General features: G+C 40.5%; 19 non-coding genes across 19 annotated transcripts; all 19 read right to left on the bottom strand.

Annotated features, from left to right (window-relative positions):
* Positions 1 to 529: 529 nt before the first annotated feature.
* Positions 530 to 612, bottom strand: TRNAL-UAA (transfer RNA leucine (anticodon UAA)). The gene has a single exon. It is a non-coding gene; the product is annotated as a tRNA-Leu (tRNA).
* Positions 613 to 966: 354 nt separating this feature from the next.
* Positions 967 to 1,049, bottom strand: TRNAL-UAA (transfer RNA leucine (anticodon UAA)). The gene has a single exon. It is a non-coding gene; the product is annotated as a tRNA-Leu (tRNA).
* A 354-nt stretch (positions 1,050 to 1,403) lies between these two features.
* Positions 1,404 to 1,486, bottom strand: TRNAL-UAA (transfer RNA leucine (anticodon UAA)). Its single transcript has one exon. It is a non-coding gene; the product is annotated as a tRNA-Leu (tRNA).
* Positions 1,487 to 3,154: 1,668 nt separating this feature from the next.
* TRNAL-UAA (transfer RNA leucine (anticodon UAA)) lies at positions 3,155 to 3,237 on the bottom strand. The gene has a single exon. It is a non-coding gene; the product is annotated as a tRNA-Leu (tRNA).
* A 792-nt stretch (positions 3,238 to 4,029) lies between these two features.
* Positions 4,030 to 4,112, bottom strand: TRNAL-UAA (transfer RNA leucine (anticodon UAA)). The gene has a single exon. It is a non-coding gene; the product is annotated as a tRNA-Leu (tRNA).
* Positions 4,113 to 4,465: 353 nt separating this feature from the next.
* On the bottom strand, positions 4,466 to 4,548 carry TRNAL-UAA (transfer RNA leucine (anticodon UAA)). The gene has a single exon. It is a non-coding gene; the product is annotated as a tRNA-Leu (tRNA).
* A 354-nt stretch (positions 4,549 to 4,902) lies between these two features.
* Positions 4,903 to 4,985, bottom strand: TRNAL-UAA (transfer RNA leucine (anticodon UAA)). The gene has a single exon. It is a non-coding gene; the product is annotated as a tRNA-Leu (tRNA).
* A 354-nt stretch (positions 4,986 to 5,339) lies between these two features.
* Positions 5,340 to 5,422, bottom strand: TRNAL-UAA (transfer RNA leucine (anticodon UAA)). The gene has a single exon. It is a non-coding gene; the product is annotated as a tRNA-Leu (tRNA).
* Positions 5,423 to 6,213: 791 nt separating this feature from the next.
* Positions 6,214 to 6,296, bottom strand: TRNAL-UAA (transfer RNA leucine (anticodon UAA)). Its single transcript has one exon. It is a non-coding gene; the product is annotated as a tRNA-Leu (tRNA).
* Positions 6,297 to 7,087: 791 nt separating this feature from the next.
* On the bottom strand, positions 7,088 to 7,170 carry TRNAL-UAA (transfer RNA leucine (anticodon UAA)). Its single transcript has one exon. It is a non-coding gene; the product is annotated as a tRNA-Leu (tRNA).
* A 1,667-nt stretch (positions 7,171 to 8,837) lies between these two features.
* TRNAL-UAA (transfer RNA leucine (anticodon UAA)) lies at positions 8,838 to 8,920 on the bottom strand. Its single transcript has one exon. It is a non-coding gene; the product is annotated as a tRNA-Leu (tRNA).
* Positions 8,921 to 9,275: 355 nt separating this feature from the next.
* Positions 9,276 to 9,358, bottom strand: TRNAL-UAA (transfer RNA leucine (anticodon UAA)). Its single transcript has one exon. It is a non-coding gene; the product is annotated as a tRNA-Leu (tRNA).
* Positions 9,359 to 10,589: 1,231 nt separating this feature from the next.
* On the bottom strand, positions 10,590 to 10,672 carry TRNAL-UAA (transfer RNA leucine (anticodon UAA)). The gene has a single exon. It is a non-coding gene; the product is annotated as a tRNA-Leu (tRNA).
* Positions 10,673 to 11,025: 353 nt separating this feature from the next.
* TRNAL-UAA (transfer RNA leucine (anticodon UAA)) lies at positions 11,026 to 11,108 on the bottom strand. The gene has a single exon. It is a non-coding gene; the product is annotated as a tRNA-Leu (tRNA).
* A 2,106-nt stretch (positions 11,109 to 13,214) lies between these two features.
* Positions 13,215 to 13,297, bottom strand: TRNAL-UAA (transfer RNA leucine (anticodon UAA)). Its single transcript has one exon. It is a non-coding gene; the product is annotated as a tRNA-Leu (tRNA).
* Positions 13,298 to 13,652: 355 nt separating this feature from the next.
* TRNAL-UAA (transfer RNA leucine (anticodon UAA)) lies at positions 13,653 to 13,735 on the bottom strand. Its single transcript has one exon. It is a non-coding gene; the product is annotated as a tRNA-Leu (tRNA).
* Positions 13,736 to 14,965: 1,230 nt separating this feature from the next.
* Positions 14,966 to 15,048, bottom strand: TRNAL-UAA (transfer RNA leucine (anticodon UAA)). Its single transcript has one exon. It is a non-coding gene; the product is annotated as a tRNA-Leu (tRNA).
* Positions 15,049 to 15,842: 794 nt separating this feature from the next.
* Positions 15,843 to 15,925, bottom strand: TRNAL-UAA (transfer RNA leucine (anticodon UAA)). Its single transcript has one exon. It is a non-coding gene; the product is annotated as a tRNA-Leu (tRNA).
* A 1,228-nt stretch (positions 15,926 to 17,153) lies between these two features.
* On the bottom strand, positions 17,154 to 17,236 carry TRNAL-UAA (transfer RNA leucine (anticodon UAA)). The gene has a single exon. It is a non-coding gene; the product is annotated as a tRNA-Leu (tRNA).
* Between the last annotated feature and the right edge of the window lie 1,007 nt (positions 17,237 to 18,243).

Genomic DNA, 18,243 nt, shown 5'->3' with positions numbered 1-18,243 from the left:
TGAGAAAAAAATTGTTGGCAAAGAGACCTGCAGCAGGATCTTTTGTGTTGCTCTACAATTCCTAGCTTGCAGAGCTCCCCGGCTAAAACCTATACCAGGAGTGGAGTTTGAACCCACGCGGATACATATCCATTGGATCTTAAGTCCAACGCCTTAATCACTCGGCCATCCTGGTGGAAGACTGTCCTGTTTTTGCTCCCAATCGGATGCAAATGTTGGCCATACAATGCTCTTTGATGCGGTTTTCAGAATTTCGTTCAATTTCATCTATTTCCTTGTGCAGTTTAAACATTTAGACACAAAAATCGATTCTTTCATCCAAGGTTTTGAAGATTGTTATGTGCGTAAAGCACATATGATCATGGTAGGGATCATGATTAGCAATTTGCTCCTAGGATAAAAAGAATGCTATAAACACACAGTCACAGGATTCAGATTGAGAAAAAAATTATTGGCAAAGAGACCTGCAGCAGGATCTTTTGTGTTGCTCTACAATTCCTAGCTTGCAGAGCTCCCCGGCTAAAACCTATACCAGGAGTGGGGTTTGAACCCACGCGGATACATATCCATTGGATCTTAAGTCCAACGCCTTAACCACTCGGACACCCTGGTGTAAAACTATCCTTTTTATGCTCCCAATCGGATGCAAATGTTGGCCATACAATGCTCTTTGATGCGGTTTTCAGAATTTGGTTCAATTTCATCTATTTCCTTGTGCAGTTTAAACATTTAGACACAAAAATCGATTCTTTCATCCAAGGTTTTGAAGATTGTTATGTGCGTAAAGCACATATGATCATGGTAGGGATCATGATTAACAATTTGCTCCTAGGATAAAAAGAATGCTATAAACACACAGTCACAGGATTCAGATTGAGAAAAAAATTATTGGCAAAGTGACCTGCAGCAGGATCTTTTGTGTTGCTCTACAATTCCTAGCTTGCAGAGCTCCCCGGCTAAAACCTATACCAGGAGTGGGGTTTGAACCCACGCAGATACATATCCATTGGATCTTAAGTCCAACGCCTTAACCACTCGGCCATCCTGGTGGAAGACTATCCTGTTTTTGCTCCCAATCGGATGCAAATTTTGGCCATGCAATGCTCTTTGACGCGGTTTTCAGAATTTGGTTCAATTTCATCTATTTCCTTGTGCAGTTTAAACATTTAGACACAAAAATCGATTCTTTCATCCAAGGTTTTGAAGATTGTTATGTGCGTAAAGCACATATGATCATGGTAGGGATCATGATTAACAATTTGCTCCTAGGATAAAAAGAATGCTATAAACACACAGTCACAGGATTCAGATTGAGAAAAAAATTATTGGCAAAGTGACCTGCAGCAGGATCTTTTGTGTTGCTCTACGATTCCTAGCTTGCAGAGCTCCCCAGCTAAAACCTATACCAGGAGTGGGGTTTGAACCCACGCGGATACATATCCATTGGATCTTAAGTCCAACGCCTTAACCACTCGGCCATCCTGGTGTAAAGCTATCCATTTTATGCTCCCAATCGGATGCAAATGTTGGCCATGCAATGCTCTTTGATGCGGTTTTCAGAATTTGGTTCAATTTCATCTATTTCCTTGTGCAGTTTAAACATTTAGACACAAAAATCGATTCTTTCATCCAAGGTTTTGAAGAGTGTTATGTGCGTAAAGCACATATGATCATGGTAGGGATCATGATTAACAATTTGCTCCTAGGATAAAAAGAATGCTATAAACACACAGTCACAGGCTTCAGATTGAGAAAAAAATTATTGGCAAAGAGACCTGCAGCAGGATCTTTTGTGTTGCTCTACAATTCCTAGCTTGCAGAGCTCCCCGGCTAAAACCTATACCAGGATTGGTGTTTGAACCCACGCGGATACATATCCATTGGATCTTAAGTCCAACGCCTTAACCACTCGGCCATCCTGGTGGAAGACTGTCCTGTTTTTGCTCCCAATCGGATGCAAATGTTGGCCATACAATGCTCTTTGATGCGGTTTTCAGAATTTGGTTCAATTTCCTCTATTTCCTTGTGCAGTTTAAACATTTAGACACAAAAATCGATTCTTTCATCCAAAGTTTTGAAGATTGGATATGTGCGTAAAGCACATATGATCATGGTAGGGATCATGATTAACAATTTGCTCCTAGGATAAAAAGAATGCTATAAACACAGAGTCACAGGATTCAGATTGAGAAAAAAAGTATTGGCAAAGAGACCTGCAGCAGGATCTTTTGTGTTGCTCTACGATTCCTAGCTTGCAGAGCTCCCCGGCTAAAACCTATACCAGGAGTGGGGTTTGAACCCACGCGGATACATATCCATTCGATCTTAAGTCCAATGCCTTAACCACACGGCCATCCTGGTGGAAGACTGTCCTGTTTTTGCTCCCAATTGGATGCAAATGTTGGCCATGCAATGCTCTTTGATGCGGTTTTCAGAATTTGGTTCAATTTCATCGATTTCCTTGTGCAGTTTAATCATTTAGACACAAAAATCGATTCTTTCATCCAAAGTTTTGTAGATTGGATATGTGCGTAAAGCACATATGATCATGGTAGGGATCATGATTAACAATTTGCTCCTAGGATAAAAAGAATGCTATAAATACACAGTCGCAGGATTCAGATTGAGAAAAAAATTATTGGCAAAGAGACCTGCAGCAGGATCTTTTGTGTTGCTCTACGATTCCTAGCTTGCAGAGCTCCCCGGCTAAAACCTATACCAGGAGTGGGGTTTGAACCCACGCGTATACATATCCATTAGTTCTTAAGTCCAACGCTTTAACCACTCGGCCATCCTGGTGTAAAACTATCCTCTTTTTGGTCCCAATCGGATGCAAATGTTGGCCATACAATGCTCTTTGATGCGGTTTTCAGAATTTTGTTCAATTTCATTTGTATCCTTGTGCAGTTTAAACATTTAGACACAAAAATCGATTCTTTCATCCAATGTTTTGTAGACTGGGTCTGTGAGTAAAGCACCTATGATCATGGTAGGGATCATGATTAACAATTTGCTCCTAGGATAAAAAGAATGCTATAAACACACAGTCGCAGGATTCAGATTGAGAAAAAAATTATTGGCAAAGTGACCTGCAGCAGGATCTTTTGTGTTGCTCTACGATTCCTAGCTTGCAGAGCTCCCCAGCTAAAACCTATACCAGGAGTGGGGTTTGAACCCACGCGGATACATATCCATTGGATCTTAAGTCCAACGCCTTAACCACTCGGCCATCCTGGTGTAAAGCTATCCATTTTATGCTCCCAATCGGATGCAAATGTTGGCCATGCAATGCTCTTTGATGCGGTTTTCAGAATTTGGTTCAATTTCATCTATTTCCTTGTGCAGTTTAAACATTTAGACACAAAAATCGATTCTTTCATCCAAGGTTTTGAAGATTGTTATGTGCGTAAAGCACATATGATCATGGTAGGGATCATGATTAACAATTTGCTCCTAGGATAAAAAGAATGCTATAAACACACAGTCACAGGCTTCAGATTGAGAAAAAAATTATTGGCAAAGGGACCTGCAGCAGGATCTTTTGTGTTGCTCTACAATTCCTAGCTTGCAGAGCTCCCCGGCTAAAACCTATACCAGGATTGGGGTTTGAACCCACGCGGATACATATCCATTGGATCTTAAGTCCAACGCCTTAACCACTCGGACACCCTGGTGTAAAACTATCCTTTTTATGCTGCCAATCGGATGCAAATGTTGGCCATACAATGCTCTTTGATGCGGTTTTCAGAATTTGGTTCAATTTCATCTATTTCCTTGTGCAGTTTAAACATTTAGACACAAAAATCGATTCTTTCATCCAAAGTTTTGAAGATTGTTATGTGCGTAAAGCACATATGATCATGGTAGGGATCATGATTAACAATTTGCTCCTAGGATAAAAAGAATGCTATAAACACACAGTCACAGGATTCAGATTGAGAAAACAAATTTTTGGCAAAGAGACCTGCAGCAGGATCTTTTGTGTTGCTCTATGATTCCTAGCTTGCAGAGCTCCCCGGCTAAAACCTATACCAGGAGTGGGGTTTGAACCCACGCGGATACATATCCATTGGATCTTAAGTCCAACGCCTTAACCACTCGGCCATCCTGGTGTAAAACTATCCCGTTTTGCTCCCAATCGGATGCAAATGTTGGACATGCAATGCTCTTTGATGCGGTTTTCAGAATTTGGTTCAATTTCATCTATTTCCTTGTGCAGTTTAAACATTTAGACACAAAAATCGATTCTTTCATCCAAGGTTTTGAAGATTGTTATGTGCGTAAAGCACATATGATCATGGTAGGGATCATGATTAGCAATTTGCTCCTAGGATAAAAAGAATGCTATAAACACACAGTCACAGGATTCAGATTGAGAAAAAAATTATTGGCAAAGAGACCTGCAGCAGGATCTGTTGTGTTGCTCTACAATTCCTAGCTTGCAGAGCTCCCCAGCTAAAACCTATACCAGGAGTGGGGTTTGAACCCACACGGATACATATCCATTGGATCTTAAGGCCAACGCCTTAACCACTCGGCCATCCTGGTGTAAAACTATCCATTTTATGCTCCCAATCGGATGCAAATGTTGGCCATACAATGCTCTTTGATGCGGTTTTTAGAATTTGGTTCAATTTCATCTATTTCCTTGTGCAGTTAAAACATTTAGACACAAAAATCGATTTTTTCATCCAAGGTTTTGAAGATTGTTATGTGCGTAAAGCACATATGATCATGGTAGGGATCATGATTAGCAATTTGCTCCTAGGATAAAAAGAATGCTATAAACACACAGTCACAGGATTCAGATTGAGAAAAAAATTGTTGGCAAAGAGACCTGCAGCAGGATCTTTTGTGTTGCTCTACAATTCCTAGCTTGCAGAGCTCCCCGGCTAAAACCTATACCAGGAGTGGGGTTTGAACCCACGCGGATACATATCCATTGGATCTTAAGTCCAACGCCTTAATCACTCGGCCATCCTGGTGGAAGACTGTCCTGTTTTTGCTCCCAATCGGATGCAAATGTTGGCCATACAATGCTCTTTGATGCGGTTTTCAGAATTTGGTTCAATTTCATCTATTTCCTTGTGCAGTTTAAACATTTAGACACAAAAATCGATTCTTTCATCCAAGGTTTTGAAGATTGTTATGTGCGTAAAGCACATATGATCATGGTAGGGATCATGATTAGCAATTTGCTCCTAGGATAAAAAGAATGCTATAAACACACAGTCACAGGATTCAGATTGAGAAAAAAATTATTGTCAAAGAGACCTGCAGCAGGATCTTTTGTGTTGCTCTACAATTCCTAGCTTGCAGAGCTCCCCGGCTAAAACCTATACCAGGAGTGGGGTTTGAACCCACGCGGATACATATCCATTGGATCTTAAGTCCAACGCCTTAACCACTCGGACACCCTGGTGTAAAACTATCCTTTTTATGCTCCCAATCGGATGCAAATGTTGGCCATACAATGCTCTTTGATGCGGTTTTCAGAATTTGGTTCAATTTCATCTATTTCCTTGTGCAGTTTAAACATTTAGACACAAAAATCGATTCTTTCATCCAAAGTTTTGAAGATTGTTATGTGCGTAAAGCACATATGATCATGGTAGGGATCATGATTAACAATTTGCTCCTAGGATAAAAAGAATGCTATAAACACACAGTCACAGGATTCAGATTGAGAAAAAAATTGTTGGCAAAGAGACCTGCAGCAGGATCTTTTGTGTTGCTCTACAATTCCTAGCTTGCAGAGCTCCCCGGCTAAAACCTATACCAGGAGTGGAGTTTGAACCCACGCGGATACATATCCATTGGATCTTAAGTCCAACGCCTTAATCACTCGGCCATCCTGGTGGAAGACTGTCCTGTTTTTGCTCCCAATCGGATGCAAATGTTGGCCATACAATGCTCTTTGATGCGGTTTTCAGAATTTCGTTCAATTTCATCTATTTCCTTGTGCAGTTTAAACATTTAGACACAAAAATCGATTCTTTCATCCAAGGTTTTGAAGATTGTTATGTGCGTAAAGCACATATGATCATGGTAGGGATCATGATTAGCAATTTGCTCCTAGGATAAAAAGAATGCTATAAACACACAGTCACAGGATTCAGATTGAGAAAAAAATTATTGGCAAAGAGACCTGCAGCAGGATCTTTTGTGTTGCTCTACAATTCCTAGCTTGCAGAGCTCCCCGGCTAAAACCTATACCAGGAGTGGGGTTTGAACCCACGCGGATACATATCCATTGGATCTTAAGTCCAACGCCTTAACCACTCGGACACCCTGGTGTAAAACTATCCTTTTTATGCTCCCAATCGGATGCAAATGTTGGCCATACAATGCTCTTTGATGCGGTTTTCAGAATTTGGTTCAATTTCATCTATTTCCTTGTGCAGTTTAAACATTTAGACACAAAAATCGATTCTTTCATCCAAAGTTTTGAAGATTGTTATGTGCGTAAAGCACATATGATCATGGTAGGGATCATGATTAACAATTTGCTCCTAGGATAAAAAGAATGCTATAAACACACAGTCACAGGATTCAGATTGAGAAAAAAATTGTTGGCAAAGAGACCTGCAGCAGGATCTTTTGTGTTGCTCTACAATTCCTAGCTTGCAGAGCTCCCCGGCTAAAATCTATACCAGGAGTGGAGTTTGAACCCACGCGGATACATATCCATTGGATCTTAAGTCCAACGCCTTAATCACTCGGCCATCCTGGTGGAAGACTGTCCTGTTTTTGCTCCCAATCGGATGCAAATGTTGGCCATACAATGCTCTTTGATGCGGTTTTCAGAATTTCGTTCAATTTCATCTATTTCCTTGTGCAGTTTAAACATTTAGACACAAAAATCGATTCTTTCATCCAAGGTTTTGAAGATTGTTATGTGCGTAAAGCACATATGATCATGGTAGGGATCATGATTAGCAATTTGCTCCTAGGATAAAAAGAATGCTATAAACACACAGTCACAGGATTCAGATTGAGAAAAAAATTATTGGCAAAGAGACCTGCAGCAGGATCTTTTGTGTTGCTCTACAATTCCTAGCTTGCAGAGCTCCCCGGCTAAAACCTATACCAGGAGTGGGGTTTGAACCCACGCGGATACATATCCATTGGATCTTAAGTCCAACGCCTTAACCACTCGGACACCCTGGTGTAAAACTATCCTTTTTATGCTCCCAATCGGATGCAAATGTTGGCCATACAATGCTCTTTGATGCGGTTTTCAGAATTTGGTTCAATTTCATCTATTTCCTTGTGCAGTTTAAACATTTAGACACAAAAATCGATTCTTTCATCCAAGGTTTTGAAGATTGTTATGTGCGTAAAGCACATATGATCATGGTAGGGATCATGATTAACAATTTGCTCCTAGGATAAAAAGAATGCTATAAATACACAGTCGCAGGATTCAGATTGAGAAAAAAATTATTGGCAAAGAGACCTGCAGCAGGATCTTTTGTGTTGCTCTACGATTCCTAGCTTGCAGAGCTCCCCGGCTAAAACCTATACCAGGAGTGGGGTTTGAACCCACGCGTATACATATCCATTAGTTCTTAAGTCCAACGCTTTAACCACTCGGCCATCCTGGTGTAAAACTATCCTCTTTTTGGTCCCAATCGGATGCAAATGTTGGCCATACAATGCTCTTTGATGCGGTTTTCAGAATTTTGTTCAATTTCATTTGTATCCTTGTGCAGTTTAAACATTTAGACACAAAAATCGATTCTTTCATCCAATGTTTTGTAGACTGGGTCTGTGAGTAAAGCACCTATGATCATGGTAGGGATCATGATTAACAATTTGCTCCTAGGATAAAAAGAATGCTATAAACACACAGTCGCAGGATTCAGATTGAGAAAAAAATTATTGGCAAAGAGACCTGCAGCAGGATCTGTTGTGTTGCTCTACGATTCCTAGCTTGCAGAGCTCCCCGGCTAAAACCTATACCTGGAGTGGGGTTTGAACCCACGCGGATACATATCCATTAGTTCTAAAGTCCAACGCTTTAACCACTCGGCCATCCTGGTGTAAAGCTATCCTCTTTTTGGTCCCAATCGGATGCAAATGTTGGCCATACAATGCTCTTTGATGCGGTTTTCAGAATTTTGTTCAATTTCATTTGTATCCTTGTGCAGTTTAAACATTTAGACACAAAAATCGATTCTTTCATCCAAAGTTTTGAAGATTGTTATGTGCGTAAAGCACATATGATCATGGTAGGGATCATGATTAACAATTTGCTCCTAGGATAAAAAGAATGTAATAAACACACAGTCAGAGGATTCAGATTGAGAAAAAAATTATTGGCAAAGAGACCTGCAGCAGGATCTTTTGTGTTGCTCTACGATTCCTAGCTTGCAGAGCTCCCCGGCTAAAACATATACCAAGAGTGGGGTTTGAACCCACGCGGATACATATCCATTGGATCTTAAGTCCAATGCCTTAACCACTTGGCCATCCCGATGGAAGACTGCCCTGTTTTTGCTCCCAATCGGATGCAAATGTTGGCCATACAATGCTCTTTGATGCGGTTTTCAGAATTTGGTTCAATTTCATCTATTTCCTTGTGCAGTTTAAACATTTAGACACAAAAATTGATTCTTTCATCTAAAGTTTTGAAGATTGTTATGTGCGTAAAGCACATATGATCATGGTAGGGATCATGATTAACAATTTGCTCCTAGGATAAAAAGAATGCTATAAACACACAGTCACAGGATTCAGATTGAGAAAACAAATTTTTGGCAAAGAGACCTGCAGCAGGATCTTTTGTGTTGCTCTACGATTCCTAGCTTGCAGAGCTCCCAGGCTAAAACTTATACCAGGAGTGGGGTTTGAACCCACACGGATACATATCCATTGGAACTTAAGTCCAACGCCTTAACCACTCGGCCATCCTGGTGGAAGACTGTCCTGTTTTTGCTCCCAATTGGATGCAAATGTTGGCCATGCAATGTTTTTTGATGCAGTTTTCAGAATTTGGTTCAATTTCATCTATTTCCTTGTGCAGTTTAAACATTTAGACACAAAAATCGATTCTTTCATCCAAAGTTTTGTAGATTGGATATGTGCGTAAAGCACATATGATCATGGTAGGGATCATGATTAACAATTTGCTCCTAGGATAAAAAGAATGCTATAAACACACAGTCACAGGATTCAGATTGAGAAAAAAATGATTGGCAAAGTAACCTGCAGCATGATCTGTTGTGTTGCTCTACGATTCCTAGCTTGCAGAGCTCCCCGGCTAAAACCTATACCAGGAGTGGGGTTTGAACCCACGCGGATACATATCCAGTGGATCTTAAGTCCAACGCCTTAACCACTCGGCCATCCTGGTGAAAAACTGTCTTATTTTTGCTCCCAATCGGATGCAAATGTTGGCCATACAATGCTCTTTGATGCGGTTTTCAGAATTTGGTTCAATTTCATCTATTTCCTTGTGCAGTTTAAACATTTAGACACAAAAATCGATTCTTTCATCCAAAGTTTTGAAGATTGGATATGTGCGTAAAGCACATATGATCATGGTAGGGATCATGATTAACAATTTGCTCCTAGGATAAAAAGAATGCTATAAACACACAGTCACAGGATTCAGATTGAGAAAAAAATTTTTGGCAAAGAGACCTGCAGCAGGATCTTTTGTGTTGCTCTACGATTCCTAGCTTGCAGAGCTCCCAGGCTACAACTTCTACCAGGAGTGGGGTTTGAACCCACACGGATACAAATCCATTGGATCTTAAGTCCAATGCCATAAAAACTCTCGGCCATCCTGGTGGAGGACTGTACTGTTTTTGCTCCCATTCGGATGCAAATCTGGCCATGCAATGCTCTTTGATGCGGTTTTCAGAATTTGGTTCAATTTCATCTATTTCCTTGTGCAGTTTAAACATTTAGACACAAAAATCGATTCTTTCATCCAAGGTTTTGAAGATTGTTATGTGCGTAAAGCACATATGATCATGGTAGGGATCATGATTAACAATTTGCTCCTAGGATAAAAAGAATGCTATAAACACACAGTCACAGGCTTCAGATTGAGAAAAAAATTATTGGCAAAGAGACCTGCAGCAGGATCTTTTGTGTTGCTCTACAATTCCTAGCTTGCAGAGCTCCCCGGCTAAAACCTATACCAGGATTGGGGTTTGAACCCACGCGGATACATATCCATTGGATCTTAAGTCCAACGCCTTAACCACTCGGACACCCTGGTGTAAAACTATCCTTTTTATGCTGCCAATCGGATGCAAATGTTGGCCATACAATGCTCTTTGATGCGGTTTTCAGAATTTGGTTCAATTTCATCTATTTCCTTGTGCAGTTTAAACATTTAGACACAAAAATCGATTCTTTCATCCAAAGTTTTGAAGATTGTTATGTGCGTAAAGCACATATGATCATGGTAGGGATCATGATTAACAATTTGCTCCTAGGATAAAAAGAATGCTATAAACACACAGTCACAGGATTCAGATTGAGAAAACAAATTTTTGGCAAAGAGACCTGCAGCAGGATCTTTTGTGTTGCTCTATGATTCCTAGCTTGCAGAGCTCCCCGGCTAAAACCTATACCAGGAGTGGGGTTTGAACCCACGCGGATACATATCCATTGGATCTTAAGCCCAACGCCTTAACCACTCGGCCATCCTGGTGTAAAACTATCCCGTTTTGCTCCCAATCGGATGCAAATGTTGGACATGCAATGCTCTTTGATGCGGTTTTCAGAATTTGCTTCAATTTCATCTATTTCCTTGTGCAGTTTAAACATTTAGACACAAAAATCGATTCTTTCATCCAAGGTTTTGAAGATTGTTATGTGCGTAAAGCACATATGATCATGGTAGGGATCATGATTAACAATTTGCTCCTAGGATAAAAAGAATGCTATAAACACACAGTCACAGGCTTCAGATTGAGAAAAAAATTATTGGCAAAGAGACCTGCAGCAGGATCTTTTGTGTTGCTCTACAATTCCTAGCTTGCAGAGCTCCCCGGCTAAAACCTATACCAGGATTGGGGTTTGAACCCACGCGGATACATATCCATTGGATCTTAAGTCCAACGCCTTAACCACTCGGCCATCCTGGTGGAAGACTGTCCTGTTTTTGCTCCCAATCGGATGCAAATGTTGGCCATACAATGCTCTTTGATGCGGTTTTCAGAATTTGGTTCAATTTCCTCTATTTCCTTGTGCAGTTTAAACATTTAGACACAAAAATCGATTCTTTCATCCAAAGTTTTGAAGATTGGATATGTGCGTAAAGCACATATGATCATGGTAGGGATCATGATTAACAATTTGCTCCTAGGATAAAAAGAATGCTATAAACACAGAGTCACAGGATTCAGATTGAGAAAAAAAGTATTGGCAAAGAGACCTGCAGCAGGATCTTTTGTGTTGCTCTACGATTCCTAGCTTGCAGAGCTCCCCGGCTAAAACCTATACCAGGAGTGGGGTTTGAACCCACGCGGATACATATCCATTCGATCTTAAGTCCAATGCCTTAACCACACGGCCATCCTGGTGGAAGACTGTCCTGTTTTTGCTCCCAATTGGATGCAAATGTTGGCCATGCAATGCTCTTTGATGCGGTTTTCAGAATTTGGTTCAATTTCATCGATTTCCTTGTGCAGTTTAATCATTTAGACACAAAAATCGATTCTTTCATCCAAAGTTTTGTAGATTGGATATGTGCGTAAAGCACATATGATCATGGTAGGGATCATGATTAACAATTTGCTCCTAGGATAAAAAGAATGCTATAAATACACAGTCGCAGGATTCAGATTGAGAAAAAAATTATTGGCAAAGAGACCTGCAGCAGGATCTTTTGTGTTGCTCTACGATTCCTAGCTTGCAGAGCTCCCCGGCTAAAACCTATACCAGGAGTGGGGTTTGAACCCACGCGTATACATATCCATTAGTTCTTAAGTCCAACGCTTTAACCACTCGGCCATCCTGGTGTAAAACTATCCTCTTTTTGGTCCCAATCGGATGCAAATGTTGGCCATACAATGCTCTTTGATGCGGTTTTCAGAATTTTGTTCAATTTCATTTGTATCCTTGTGCAGTTTAAACATTTAGACACAAAAATCGATTCTTTCATCCAATGTTTTGTAGACTGGGTCTGTGAGTAAAGCACCTATGATCATGGTAGGGATCATGATTAACAATTTGCTCCTAGGATAAAAAGAATGCTATAAACACACAGTCGCAGGATTCAGATTGAGAAAAAAATTATTGGCAAAGAGACCTGCAGCAGGATCTTTTGTGTTGCTCTACGATTCCTAGCTTGCAGAGCTCCCCGGCTAAAACCTATACCTGGAGTGGGGTTTGAACCCACGCGGATACATATCCATTAGTTCTAAAGTCCAACGCTTTAACCACTCGGCCATCCTGGTGTAAAACTATCCTCTTTTTGGTCCCAATCGGATGCAAATGTTGGCCATACAATGCTCTTTGATGCGGTTTTCAGAATTTTGTTCAATTTCATTTGTATCCTTGTGCAGTTTAAACATTTAGACACAAAAATCGATTCTTTCATCCAAAGTTTTGAAGATTGTTATGTGCGTAAAGCACATATGATCATGGTAGGGATCATGATTAACAATTTGCTCCTAGGATAAAAAGAATGTAATAAACACACAGTCAGAGGATTCAGATTGAGAAAAAAATTATTGGCAAAGAGACCTGCAGCAGGATCTTTTGTGTTGCTCTACGATTCCTAGCTTGCAGAGCTCCCCGGCTAAAACATATACCAAGAGTGGGGTTTGAACCCACGCGGATACATATCCATTGGATCTTAAGTCCAATGCCTTAACCACTTGGCCATCCCGATGGAAGACTGCCCTGTTTTTGCTCCCAATCGGATGCAAATGTTGGCCATACAATGCTCTTTGATGCGGTTTTCAGAATTTGGTTCAATTTCATCTATTTCCTTGTGCAGTTTAAACATTTAGACACAAAAATTGATTCTTTCATCTAAAGTTTTGAAGATTGTTATGTGCGTAAAGCACATATGATCATGGTAGGGATCATGATTAACAATTTGCTCCTAGGATAAAAAGAATGCTATAAACACACAGTCACAGGATTCAGATTGAGAAAACAAATTTTTGGCAAAGAGACCTGCAGCAGGATCTTTTGTGTTGCTCTACGATTCCTAGCTTGCAGAGCTCCCAGGCTAAAACTTATACCAGGAGTGGGGTTTGAACCCACACGGATACATATCCATTGGAACTTAAGTCCAACGCCTTAACCACTCGGCCATCCTGGTGGAAGACTGTCCTGTTTTTGCTCCCAATTGGATGCAAATGTTGGCCATGCAATGTTTTTTGATGCAGTTTTCAGAATTTGGTTCAATTTCATCTATTTCCTTGTGCAGTTTAAACATTTAGACACAAAAATCGATTCTTTCATCCAAAGTTTTGTAGATTGGATATGTGCGTAAAGCACATATGATCATGGTAGGGATCATGATTAACAATTTGCTCCTAGGATAAAAAGAATGCTATAAACACACAGTCACAGGATTCAGATTGAGAAAAAAATGATTGGCAAAGTGACCTGCAGCATGATCTGTTGTGTTGCTCTACGATTCCTAGCTTGCAGAGCTCCCCGGCTAAAACCTATACCAGGAGTGGGGTTTGAACCCACGCGGATACATATCCAGTGGATCTTAAGTCCAACGCCTTAACCACTCGGCCATCCTGGTGAAAAACTGTCTTATTTTTGCTCCCAATCGGATGCAAATGTTGGCCATACAATGCTCTTTGATGCGGTTTTCAGAATTTGGTTCAATTTCATCTATTTCCTTGTGCAGTTTAAACATTTAGACACAAAAATCGATTCTTTCATCCAAAGTTTTGAAGATTGGATATGTGCGTAAAGCACATATGATCATGGTAGGGATCATGATTAACAATTTGCTCCTAGGATAAAAAGAATGCTATAAACACACAGTCACAGGATTCAGATTGAGAAAAAAATTTTTGGCAAAGAGACCTGCAGCAGGATCTTTTGTGTTGCTCTACGATTCCTAGCTTGCAGAGCTCCCAGGCTACAACTTCTACCAGGAGTGGGGTTTGAACCCACACGGATACAAATCCATTGGATCTTAAGTCCAATGCCATAAAAACTCTCGGCCATCCTGGTGGAGGACTGTACTGTTTTTGCTCCCATTCGGATGCAAATCTGGCCATGCAATGCTCTTTGATGCGGTTTTCAGAATTTGGTTCAATTTCATCTATTTCCTTGTGCAGTTTAAACATTTAGACACAAAAATCGATTCTTTCATCCAAGGTTTTGAAGATTGTTATGTGCGTAAAGCACATATGATCATGGTAGGGATCATGATTAACAATTTGCTCCTAGGATAAAAAGAATGCTATAAACACACAGTCACAGGATTCAGATTGAGAAAAAAATTATTGGCAAAGAGACCTGCAGCAGGATCTGTTGTGTTGCTCTACGATTCCTAGCTTGCAGAGCTCCCCGGCTAAAACCTATACCAGGAGTGGGGTTTGAACCCACGCGGATATATATCCATTGGATCTTAACTCCAACGCCTTAACCACCCGGCCATCCTGGTGTAAAACTATCCTGTTTTTGCTCCCAATCGGATGCAAATGTTGGCCATACAATGCTCTTTGATGCGGTTTTCAGAATTTGGTTCAATTTCATCTATTTCCTTGTGCAGTTTAAACATTTAGACACAAAAATCGATTCTTTCATCCAAAGTTTTGAAGATTGTTATGTGCGTAAAGCACATATGATCATGGTAGGGATCATGATTAACAATTTGCTCCTAGGATAAAAAGAATGTAATAAACACACAGTCACAGGATTCAGATTGAGAAAAAAATTATTGGCAAAGAGACCTGCAGCAGGATCTGTTGTGTTGCTCTACGATTCCTAGCTTGCAGAGCTCCCCGGCTAAAACCTATACCAGGAGTGGGGTTTGAACCCACGCGGATACATATCCATTGGATCTTAAGTCCAACGCCTTAACCACTCGGCCATCCTGGTGGAAGACTGTCCTGTTTTTGCTCCCAATCGGATACAAATGTTGGACATGCAATGCTCTTTGATGCGGTTTTCAGAATTTGGTTCAATTTCATCTATTTCCTTGTGCAGTTTAAACATTTAGACACAAAAATCGATTCTTTCATCCAAGGTTTTGAAGATTGTTATGTGCGTAAAGCACATATGATCATGGTAGGGATCATGATTAACAATTTGCTCCTAGGATAAAAAAGAATGCTATAAACACACAGTCGCAGGATTCAGATTGAGAAAAAAATTATTGGCAAAGAGACCTGCAGCAGGATCTTTTGTGTTGCTCTACGATTCCTAGCTTGCAGAGCTCCCCGGCTAAAACCTATACCAGGAGTGGGGTTTGAACCCACGCGGATACATATCCATTGGATCTTAAGTCTAACGCCTTAACAACTCGGCCATCCTGGTGAAAGACTGTCCTGTTTTTGCTCCCAATCGGATACAAATGTTGGCCATGCAATGCTCTTTGATGCGGTTTTCAGAATTTGGTTCAATTTCATCTATTTCCTTGTGCAGTTTAAACATTTAGACACAAAAATCGATTCTTTCATCCAATGTTTTGTAGACTGGATCTGTGTGTAAAGCACCTATGATCATGGTAGGGATCATGATTAACAATTTGCTCCTAGGATAAAAAGAATGCTATAAACACACAGTCACAGGATTCAGATTGAGAAAAAAAATTTTGGCAAAGAGACCTGCAGCAGTACCTTTTGTGTTGCTCTACGATTCCTAGCTTGCAGAGTTCCCTTGCTAAAAACCTATACCAGGAGTGGGGTTTGAACCCACGCGGATACATATCCATTGGATCTTAAGTCCAATGCCTTAACCACTTGGCCATCCGGGTGAAAGACTGGCCTGTTTTTGCTCCCAATCGGATACAAATGTTGGCCATGCAATGCTCTTTGATGCGGTTTTCAGAATTTGGTTCAATTTCATCTTTTTCCTTGTGCAGTTTAAACATTTAGACACAAAAATCGATTCTTTCATCCAAAGTTTTAAGATTGTAATGTGCGTAAAGCACATATGATCATGGTAGGGATCATGATTAACAATTTGCTCCTAGGATAAAAAGAATGTAATAAACACACAGTCACAGGATTCAGATTGAGAAAAAGATTATTGGCAAAGAGACCTGCAGCAGGATCTGTTGTGTTGCTCTACGATTCCTAGCTTGCAGAGCTCCCCGGCTAAAACCTATACCCGGAGTGGGGTTTGAACCCACGCGTATACATATCCATTAGTTCTTAAGTCCAACACTTTAACCACTCGGCCATCCTGGTGTAAAACTATCCTCTTTTTGGTCCCAATCGGATGCAAATGTTGGCCATACAATGGTCTTTGATGCGGTTTTCAGAATTTTGTTCAATTTCATTTGTATCCTTGTGCAGTTTAAACATTTAGACACAAAAATCGATTCTTTCATCCAATGTTTTGTAGACTGGGTCTGTGAGTAAAGCACCTATAATCATGGTAGGGATCATGATTAACAATTTGCTCCTAGGATAAAAAGAATGCTATAAACACACAGTCACAGGATTCAGATTGAGAAAACAAATTTTGGCAAAGAGACCTGCAGCAGGACCTTTTGTGTTGCTCTACGATTCCTAGCTTGCAGAGTTCCCACGCTAAAATCTATACCAGTAGTGGGGTTTGAACCCACGCGGATACATATCCATTGGATCTTAAGTCCAACGCCTTAACAACTCGGCCATCCTAGTGAAAGACTATCTTGCTTTGGCTCCCAATCGGATACAAATGTTGGCCATGCAATTCTCTTTGATGCGGTTTTCAGAATTTGGTTCAATTTCATCTATTTCCTTGTGCAGTTTAAACATTTAGACACAAAAATCGATTCTTTCATCCAAAGTTTTGAAGATTGTTATGTGCGTAAAGCACATATGATCATGGTAGGGATCATGATTAACAATTTGCTCCTAGGATAAAAAGAATGCTATAAACACACAGTCACAGGATTCAGATTGAGAAAAAAATTATTGGCAAAGAGACCTGCAGCAGGATCTGTTGTGTTGCTCTACGATTCCTAGCTTGCAGAGCTCCCCGGCTAAAACCTATACCAGGAGTGGGGTTTGAACCCACGCGGATACATATCCATTGGATCTTAAGTCCAACGCCTTAACCACTCAGCCATCCTGGTGGAAGACTGTCCTGTATTTGCTCCCAATCGGATGCAAATGTTGGCCATACAATGCTCTTTGATGCGGTTTTCAGAATTTGGTTCAATTTCATCTATTTCCTTGTGCAGTTTAAACATTTAGACACAAAAATCGATTCTTTCATCCAATGTTTTGTAGATTGGATATGTGCGTAAAGCACCTATGATCATGGTAGGGATCATGATTAACAATTTGCTCCTAGGATAAAAAGAATGCTATAAACACACAGTCACAGGATTCAGATTGAGAAAAAAATTATTGACAAAGAGACCTGCAGCAGGATCTTTTGTGTTGCTCTACGATTCCTAGCTTGCAGAGCTCCCGGGCTAAAACCTATACCTGGAGTGGGGTTTGAACCCACACGGATACATATCCATTGGATCTTAAGTCCAACGCCTTAACCACTCAGCCATCCTGGTGGAAAACTGTCCTGTCTTTGCTCCCAATCGGATGCAAATGTTGGTCATGCAATGCTCTTTGATGCGGTTTTCAGAATTTGGTTCAATTTCATCTATTTCCTTGTGCAGTTTAAACATTTAGACACAAAAATCGATTCTTTCATCCAATGTTTTGTAGATTGGATATGTGCGTAAAGCACCTATGATCATGGTAGGGATCATGATTAACAATTTGCTCCTAGGATAAAAAGAATGCTATAAACACACAGTCACAGGATTCAGATTGAGAAAAAAATTTTGTCAAAAAAACCTGCAGCAGGACCTTTTGTGTTGCTCTACGATTCCTAGCTTGCAGAGCTCCCAGGCTACAACTTCTACCAGGAGTGGGGTTTGAACCCACACGGATACAATTCCATTGGATCTTAAGTCCAATGCCATAAAAACTCTCGGCCATCCTGGTGGAGGACTGTACTGTTTTTGCTCCCATTCGGATGCAAATCTGGCCATGCAATGCTCTTTGATGCGGTTTTCAGAATTTGGTTCAATTTCATCTATTTCCTTGTGCAGTTTAAACATTTAGACACAAAAAT

The sequence above is a fragment of the Eleutherodactylus coqui genome, chromosome 3 (genome assembly GCF_035609145.1).
Source record: "Eleutherodactylus coqui strain aEleCoq1 chromosome 3, aEleCoq1.hap1, whole genome shotgun sequence".
Lineage (NCBI taxonomy): Eukaryota > Metazoa > Chordata > Amphibia > Anura > Eleutherodactylidae > Eleutherodactylus > Eleutherodactylus coqui.
This window is presented reverse-complemented; position numbering and strand designations above follow the sequence as displayed.